Source organism: Glycine max, chromosome 4 (assembly GCF_000004515.6).
Source record: "Glycine max cultivar Williams 82 chromosome 4, Glycine_max_v4.0, whole genome shotgun sequence".
Classification (NCBI taxonomy): domain Eukaryota; kingdom Viridiplantae; phylum Streptophyta; class Magnoliopsida; order Fabales; family Fabaceae; genus Glycine; species Glycine max.
In genome coordinates, this window is record NC_016091.4 from 10,139,471 (window position 1) to 10,149,971 (window position 10,501).

Here is a 10,501-nt window from a genome sequence, read left to right on the forward strand (position 1 = left end):
TGTGGAGCCAAACTTTGGAGCCAAAATTTCACTAATTATGATTAGTGAATTTTAGTTATGGTTCAGCCCACTAATCCAATATCAATTCCAAGATTCTCCACTAAGTGTGCTTAGGTGTCATGAGGCATGTAAAGCATGAAGGACATGCACAAAGTGTGACTATATGATGTGGCAATGAGGTGTGGTAAGCAAATGCTCACCTCCCCCTCTAAAATTTAATTGGATTGGGCTTCTAGCCATTCAATTAAATTTATTTCCAACCACACACATCAAATATTCACTTAGTGCATGTGGAATTACAAAACTACCCCTAATACAAAAACTAGTCTAGGTGCCCTAAAATATAAGGGCTGAAAAATCCTATATTTCTAGGGTACCCTACCTACATTATGGAGCCCTAAATACAAGGACCAAAATTAATGAAACCTTAATCTAATATGTACAAAGATAAGTGGGTTCATACTTAGCCCATGGACCCAAAATCTACCCTAAGGCTCATGAGAACCCTAGGGCCTTCTCTTGCATCTTTGGCCCAATCTTCTTGGAGTCTTCTATCCAATGCCCTTGGGGGGTAGGATTGCATCAAGTAGGCCCAAGAGGTGCAATAGGAGACCAACCCACCTCAAAAACTACATTTAGTCACTTGGGTAAAATCAACAATAATCAACATTACTCCCTGAGTGCCTAAACCATTATCAATACCTATACCTATAACAGAATCATTTTATAATAGAATTACATTCCACTACCCCACCCATTTGGTTATTCTATTTTAGCTATATATCCAGAAGCAGCACTTAGTGCTCAGTCACATATTATAAATAATGTATTGCAACAAGAGTGAGGACATAAAGAAAAGTTTCTTACCAATTCATTGTTTCTTTCACTATTTTCTACACAATCTTTAGCTTCTGCCACTTTAATTCCCTTTTTCAGTAGCATATCATTCCAACTTTTGTTGTTTTGGAAGTAAGCTTATGCAACAACTCAAACGTTATGCCACTTTCCTTTTTTTTAACTCTATTTTTCTTGCTATTAGAGCAGTTTCTTGATAGGAAAGAGGTACCATACTTAGGCTTTCATCTTATTGGGAAAGATGATTGTCAAGTGGAACAACTTCCATAACATCCTTTTGAGCATCCATTGCATCATTTGAAAATAATGTATACCTAGCTAGTATTAGATACAACATGCATGTTAATCATAGACTTAACCCTATTACCTAAATCATATACATGTTTAGGTTTGGATTGGTGGGTTTTGTTAGATTGCACAACCATTGAATCTTCTTTTTAGAGTTTTTGTAAATCTTGCTAAGAGGTGGAAGTTGTATCTTGCTTTTGACATTTATTTTTTATAATCAAAATTGATGTTGGACCTTCCTTGTTTGTTTTCATTGGGTCCACTATTATGTGCATTGATTTTGCATTTAAATTGGTCGTATCTTAATTGCATGAAATTTATCTTTCTACCATAATTATTCATAATTGATCTTTCTTTCTCATTATATATCTCCATCCTTGGCCTATTTGGACATGTTCCCATGTTTACATTTTACAATAAACCAATCTTTACAGGTTTGGTGGTATGTGTAAAAGTGGTTGGGGTTTAGTCTTGTATAGCCTTCTCAAGTACGGCAACACTACACGCAACAGCACATGGGTTTATTTAAGGGCATATGTATTAGCAAGTTTTGGTTTATGTTCTGGTATTGCACTTGTTGGTGTTTGTGGCTGCAAAGGAATAAAGTTATGTTTCATAGGACTGAGCCCGACGTGATGTCAGTGGTATGATGTTTTCCAATTGGTGCAATAATATGTTGGAGTGTCTTAGGGAAGTAGTTTGATAGTATGATTGTCATTGTTTGTTGTGTTTTGTTATCCGTTGCTGCAATATTTTGTATAATAATAGTACCAATAAGATCATCCACAACCCATCATTCATCACTTTGAGATAAGGAGACCTGACACCACACTCTAATCCAAAACCTTAAGGCTCAGGTTTATGGGTCTTCTCCTCACTTATATGGTACTCAACCTTTCCACTTCTACGTGATGTGGAGCTTCACCTCACACTTGTAACACAACAAACCAATATTCTTTCCAAAATGTTTAAAAACAAGTGCATCTTGCCATGGAGTGCAAATGCCTTGAACAACTGAATCATCAACGTGCACCAATGGCTTTAGTGGATTACCATCCTCGTTCAATTATGCAAAAATTCTCTTTGAAGAGGTCATCCTTTGGTTTACAAAATGACTTGTCCCTATTTCCCATCACTATATCTTAGAAGCAAATTCTAGTTTGTTTCTACTTGTCAACTTGTTGCTACTACCACTATCTAGTGCTTTATTTCCTGAGTCATCATCTGTCATAAAATCAAATTCACCAAAAAAAAAAACATCTCTCAAAAATGCCACAAAAAAAAACATATTGTTAAAGTTTCATTTTGCCATATAGTTGAAACTATAATAAGATTGCTAGTATCAATACATGCAATCTCTAACTTAATGTAATAACACACTTTAAACTACGTATATTTTGCATAAAGGAGGTAATTACACAATCCACTGGATCAACCTCTTTATTTGATAGCCTGTATTTGATAGCTTGTAGTATTTTTCTTTATCAACAAATCACACTTATTATGCATGAATTTTTAAATAAACAATTTAATGAAATTCATATTGTATATAATACGAATATGTTTCTTTTATGAATTATATATTCATTAAAATAAGAATATGATACTATTATTATTTAGAATTTGTTACAACTTCGTACAAAAATATTTTATAAATTTCAAACTAGTAAAAATAATCAATGGCATTTTCAATTATCTCAATTTCTAAAAATAGAAACTAGGAAACTAAATAAACATGTTTTCTAAAACTTTAATATATATATATAACCAGCATACGTCGAGATTATTCCTATTTGGACAAGGTAATGATAGATATCCCAAAAACATTAACACCAGCCAATTATAAATATATCCAGTACTGCCTTGCAAAATTGGTATACACGAAAACAACATCGACATGCAAGGCCCAGATAATATTATTTGCACTCTAAAATTTATTACATAACTTTTTATCTTCTTGTTTTGTCAAATTTTATGTGTGCAACTAATATTACTGAAAACTATAGTCTTTGTTTCTATTCCAATTTAAATGCTCTTGAGCAATTCAGGCACTTGACGCTTCGTTTGAGCATGCTAGGCACATTCGTTCTCCTCATGAAAACACACAGTACCTTGCTAGAATATTTCTGAATAACAAGAAAACTAATTATCGGCAATATAGTATCAAATTTTTGCACATTAGCAACTGGTATTTAATAAAAATAAAGTGCGTGGTTTAGTGAATTGTAATTACTGTTAAGAAACGTGATATACTGTGATAAAGAAGGAGATGCTGTATCCATAACGTAGGGATATCGAGATATGCAGAAAAAGATTCAAGACTTAGTTCTGGAAGATCAAAAATGCGTCTCAGTCTTATTACGTAAGTACTGCAATATATGTATATGAAGAATCCTTAGGTCAGCTGTAACTAATCATTCTAACTAACCTAAAGGAATTAACTACTTTTCATTAGATGCTGTTAAGATCCCCCCCTCAAGCTGGGAATGGATATTTAACATTCCTAGCTTGTTACAAAGAGTCTGAAAAACAGCAGGAGGTAGAGCTTTTGTGAAAATATCCGCGAGTTGCAAGGAAGATGATACTGGGAGTAATTTGAGATGATCCGAGGTGACCTTTTGACGTACTACATGGCAATCGATCTCGATATGCTTCGTTCGTTCGTGAAAGACGGGATTGGTGGCAATCCGAATCGCTGAATGATTATCACAGTAGATGGTAGCTGGTTCAACAAATGTCATTCGGAAATCTTGAAGGAGGTAAGTTAACCACTGAAGTTCACAGGTGGTTGAAGCAAGGGCTCGATATTCAGCCTCCGACGAGCTCTGTGAAACTGTGGACTGCTTCTTAGATTGCCATGAGATAAGAGAAGAACCAAAATATACGACGAAACCAGTGGTTGATCTCCGGGAATCCTGGCATCCGGCCCAGTCCGAGTCACTGAAAGCTCGGAGCTGAGGGGTCCCGGTGGCGGAGAGGAAGATGCCGGAGCCTAGTGTGCCTTTGAGGTATCGTAGTACCCAGTAAGCTGCTTGGAGATGAGCATTCGTGGGGCTAGACATGTATTGACTAAGCTGTTGCACTGCGTACGCGATGTCGGGACGAGTGTTAGTGAGATATATTAGCCGGCCAATGAGTCTCCGGTAAGAGGAAGAAGCCTCTGCCGATAACGGAGTTCCTGTCGTAGCTTGAAGCTTAGTAGAGTAATCCATCGGAGTTGTGTTTGGTCGACAACCCAGCATTCCCAAATCAGACAATATGTCCAAGGTATACTTTCTTTGGGACAAATGAATTCCTTCAGAAGAACGCGCGATTTCCAGGCCAAGGAAGTATTTCAAATTTCCGAGATCCTTGATCTTAAAAGCTTGATCAAGTAATGTGATCACATCCTGTATTTCGGAGTTGCGATTTCCTGTTAAAATAATATCGTCTACATATACCAAGAGCATCGTGGTGACTGAACCATTAAAACGGAGAAAAAGTGAATGGTCTGAGTGAGACTGTTGGAACCCATGCACTGTTAGGAGACCTGATAGCTTCATGAACCATTGGCGGCTTGCCTGTTTGAGCCCATAGAGTGAACGCTGCAAACGACATACCAGATTCGTGTTTGGAACTGTTAAACCAGGTGGAACTTGCATATAGACTTCTTCTTCTAGCTCGCCATGCAGAAAGGCGTTGTTAACATCTAATTGTCTCAGGTGCCAATGGTTCAAGGCAGCAACAACAAGGAGGAGACGAACGGTGGTTAGCTTCGCCACTGGAGAGAACGTGTCAAGATAATCAAGCCCTTCCATTTGCGTGTAGCCTTTCGTTACGAGACGTGCTTTGTACCTCTCTATGGAGCCATCCGCTTTATGCTTAACCTTATATACTCATCTGCACCCAATAGCGGTCTTATGAGGAGGAAGAGGAGTAAGTTTCCAAGTCTCGTTCGATTACAGAGCTTGCAATTCAGCTTTCATCGCTTTAATCCAGCAGTCATGCTGAGAAGCTTCGGCATATGAGGAAGGTTCAACTGTGGATGTAATGGATATGACGAAGTGCTTGTGTGTGGGTGACAATCGTGAATAAGAAAGAACCGAGCTCAGGGGGTAACGAACCTTCGTTGAAGGATTGGTATCGTGTGAAGAGAGCTCACGGTGGTAGTCTTGTAGGTACGTTGGTGCTTGTTTGGTTCGTGTTGAGCGTCTGGGTTGTGAGGAAGTAGGTTCCACTGCGTGTGTAATGTTTACGGGTTCATTTACTGGAGGTAGTGTTGGTGTGATTTCTATGATTGAGTCGTGTTGGGTAATGAAGAAGGGTTCTGGGAGAGGTGTGCTAAGTTTCATGTCTGAGTGTTGTGAGTTAATGATTTGCGGAAAATGATTTTCATAGAACACAACATTTCGTGATGTAATGATGCTATGTGAATGTAGATCATAAATCAAATATCCTTTTGTGTTTGGTTTGAATCTGATAAAAATGCATGGGTGTGCTCTAGGATCTAATTTCTTTCGGTTTGCTTTGAGTGTGCTAGCATAGCATAGGCAACCGAAAATGCGAAGATGAGATATGTCTGGTATATGTCCATGGAGCTTTTCATAGGGAGATATGTTATGTAGAAAGGGAGTAGGGATGCAGTTCACTAAGTATGCTGCGTGTAATAATGCATAACACCAGGAACTGGAAGGCAAGTTAGCCTGAAACAAGAGTGCACATGTTACATTAAGCAAGTGTTGGTGCTTGCGTTCAGCAATGCCATTCTGTTCAGGCGTTTCTACACATGTTGCTTGATGCATGATTCCTTTCGATGCATAGAAGCTGGGCATGAGAAACTCAGACCCATTGTCACTTCTTATCGTTTTGACTTTCCTGTTATATTGAGTTTCAATGGATGCAATGAAGCTTATGATGATGTCTCGTGTTTCGGCTTTAGTGTGCATAAGATGTATCCATGTAAATCTTGAATGATCATCAGCAATAGTTAAGAAATACTTATGCCCATGCATAGACGTTTTCGAACATGGACCCCATATATCCATATGAAGTAAATCAAAAATATGTGATGCATGCGAAATGCTTGAGGAAAAGGGAAGCTTCTTGTGTTTCGTATAGTGACATGTATTACACACAAAGTCTTTATTATTTCTCAGAATAGGATAATAAGATCTTATACATTGTAGCCTTTCTGTTGATAGATGGCCCATTTGAAAATGCCAAAGATCTACTGGTATAATATTGCATTTAGGATGAACAATGGTTGAGCAAATGGCTTTGTCGTTTTGGTCTGGTATAAGGTGATAGAGGCCATGTCTCTCTTCAACTATACCAATCTTCATACGATTGTTCGTGTCCTGTAGCATACATGAAGTGGAAGAAAAAATCAACGCACAATCAGTGGAAGATACGAGTTTAGAAATAGAAATGAGATTAAAAGTAAATGTGGGTATGTATAAAACGTCGAACAAGGTTATGGTTTTTGAAAGATGCACAATGCCTGAATGGGTAGCGTGAACATGATGGCCGTTAGGTAGCTTCACTGTAACTGGGTTAATCGGCTCATATGAATGAAGATTGTTTAGGGAACAGGTTACGTGGTCTGTAGCTCCTGAATCTAGTATCCAGGAGCTCATGATAGGTCGAGACATACCTGGGTTGGAAAGCTTATCAGTGGTGCAAGATGATATTGAAGCAACCTGTTTGGTTTGCTCCGATGCCGCGTTTCCGGTTGATGGCCGCTGGATTAAAGCAAGTAGGGCCTTATATTGCTCTGGGGAGAATTGAACGAGATCCTGGGATTCATGCTGCTGAGTTTGATCATCCAGGGTTTTGTTATCCATCGTCACCATGTTATTGACTGTGGATCTTCCATTAAAGGGTTTATATCCCGGCGGGTATCCGTGCTTCCAGTAACACACATCAATGGTGTGTCCTATCTTTCCACAGTGTGTACAAGTCTTTCTTCCGCCATTACTCTTGTTTCTTGTTTCGTGATTAAGAGGCATACCATGCTTCTTATAGCACACATTTTCAGTGTGACCCATTCGACCACAGTAATCACAGATGGACTTTGCAGCATTAATGGAGATTTCTTTAGATTCGAAATTAAAATTGGGAGAAGAAGAATTACCTAGCAGTTGCCGTTCTTGTTGTGCCACATACGAAAAGATTTTTGATATGGCTGGTATGGGATCCATGAGCAACACGTGGGATCAGATGTTGGTATATTGTTCATTCAAGCCACGCAAGAATTGCATAGCTCGGTCTTCAAGCTTTCTTTGTGCAATAATGGCGAAAGCGGAGCAAGAACACCTGATGTTACAGGTGCAGGCTGGATCAGGTCTGAAGTTTTCAATCTCATCCCAAATTACGCGCAACCTAGTAAAGTATTCTGTCACCGAGAGGGCTCCTTGCTTTAATGTCGATGCTTCTTGCTGTAAATCGGAGATTCTTAGAAGATCTCCCAGCGAGTATCTCGACTTCAGGTCTCTCCAGATGTCTTCGGCTTTGTCCATCCAGAGCACGCTTTGTCTTATAGAAGCAGCAACGGAGTGCACTATCCAGGATACCACCATATTATTGCATCGTCGCCAAGCTCCGTACGTTCTGTCCGTTTTAAGTGGTTCCGGCGCGCTTCCGTCCACGAATTCTAGCTTGTTTTTGGCACTAAGTGCAGTGATCATGGAGCGACTCCATGAATGGTAGTTGGTTGAATCCAGCACTGGGGAGACAAGAGCAGCAGCTGGATTTTCGCTTGTATGAAGATACAAATAGCTCTCGACATTGTTGAATGCAGTTTCGTTCATGATGAACAGCAAACGCTTGGAAGAAAGAAGGATAGGAAGATAGTGAGTGCGCAGCAGAGCTCCTCATTTGAAGAGCTCTGATACCATGTTAAGAAACGTGATATACTGTGATAAAGAAGGAGATGTTGTATCCATAACGTAGGGATATCGAGATATGCAGAAAAAGATTCAAGACTTAGTTCTGGAAGATCAAAAATGCGTCTCAGTCTTATTACGTAAGTACTGCAATATATGTACATGAAGAATCCTTAGGTCAGCTGTAACTAATCATTCTAACTAACCTAACGGAATTAACTACTTTTCATTAGATGCTGTTAAGAATTACCTGATGGTGGTGGTGATGGTGGTTTGAATAATCTGAGATGGCGGTCAATGGGAATACCCGTCCTCTCAAATTTCGTGTCATAGGCAAAGTTGACAAAATAAATGCCTTAAAATTAACTACACTGTCAGGAGTACTTTGTTCTCGTTGGGATGTAGGATTTGTTGCAGCTTTTCCTCTTTTGGAAGAAACCTTCTGCAACTTCTCAAAAAATTAAACACACCAATTAAAAGAATCTCATAATCTCAATCTTGGATTCATAAATTATTTATCACAATAAAGTGAGAAAAACAACATATTCACACTTGCAAGGTGAGATAACTACCACGTCACACTTTCAGTACTTATTTGAGTAAAAAGCTTCAATGCATCAAATTTCAAGACATTTTAGTTTTAGTTTTGGAGACTTTTGCGACAGAAAGCTACAATTTAGGAATTTGAGTAAAACGCTTTCCTTTCGATGTTGAGAAGACTACTCTTCTGGCGCACATTGTTTTCGGGGACGACCACAACGTGGTGGTTCATAACATCTCTGTCATGCAACATCCATTTTTCCGTCTTTAGTTGTTTCCAAGAATAATAATATTTAAAAAAGAAAAAGAAAATAAAATTTATATGTCAACAGCTTGATGATATGGGTTTTACCTCTCTTAGTGACAACAGCAGGTTTCCTAGATCATAATTACACGTACCCTATTAACAATAGTGTAGAGCTTAACATATTTTATAACTTATAATGGTGATTATACATTATCATCATGATCGTCTTAAATAAAAAGAAAATAAATGTTTTTTACACTCCCACTTTGATTTTGCGGAGCAGAAAGAACATTGTGTGTAGCTGTTCTTGTCGGATTCGTGTTGAGTACTCTTTGGATTGCTTCAGAAGGTTGTGTCCTATGCACACATTGAACAACGTAAATAAGAATGCCAAGTATACAAGGCCCTTAACTTGGGAAAAGAGTTTTATAAACTTCCAACATATATAATTTTAGGAGTGTATACAAAACTTACTATATATTAAATACTTCATCAACACTTTCACTTTTCATTATTTATCTATTTATAATGTCATATCTTGTATTATTTTTATAGTTCTATTTCTTCTTTTTCTTTCCCTAGTGCTCTTTTCAAATAAAAATTTAGCAAGTTATATTATTTATTTAATATTTTTCACAATGTAATTAATTTTCTTTGATCTCTTTTCATTATATTATGCTTATGTACTCTCCTTTTCTAAGGATTATTATAAATATATACTTAATTTTTCCCTCTTATTTTCACTGTATTTTTTATTACTTTTTATCACATCAGTGGTCATATTTTTTAATTTCTCACTATATTTTATTCTTTATTTTTATTTCTTTTGCTCCAATTAATAACAAATTAGTATGGAAATTCAGTATCTCCTTCGTTTATATCTCTCATGCTTGTAAATTTTGTTAACAATATTATTATATAAGAATAACTTCTCAAATATAAAAAGTTCTTTGCTTTTTACATTTTCTTCTTGGTCGATACCTTATAAGAAAATCAACCGGAACACTTTCCAATATTCACTGATATATATGCTCCTTTTACATGAGGTAAAGTGCAGGAGAAATCATAGATAACTTGCAGTAAATTACCTAGTCGATAAAGATCTAGAAAGTTTTCCTTTGTTGCCTTAAATAGGGACTTCTTTTGTTGACATTGTGGCTACTTGTTGCATTCTATAAAACCTTTTTCATTTTATCATTTAGCTTTTTGTTCAGAAAATAAAAATATAGATACAATAAATTGTGTTATTTTCATTTATTATATTGTCTAAAAAACAATGTAAAAATAGTGTAAATAATTTGACGCGTGAATGAAATTATTACAGTAAAATCATATCATTGAGATGAAAATAATCTTTTTTGTTTCAGACGAAACGGATACATAAAAAAATCTCAAATGAAAAATAAAAAATCTGATACGTTAAAATTGGTGTAATCTTAGGCACCGTCGAGTTATGTGTCTGTCATATTGTGCTACTCTGCTGTTGTAGATTAGGAGTGTTCATCCTTTGATTGCATTTGCTAATCTGATTTGGTACTCCTTGGGACCTATTTATTGCAAAGTTAATTAATTATTAATTATCATATAGAAATTAATGTACTGCTTATGCAGTTGGTAAAAAATGTCATAGCATCCTTCTAGGGGAGAGTGTTAATGATTATTGATAAAGGTTGATCACCACTATTGCACAAAGGCACCATTTTGTAGT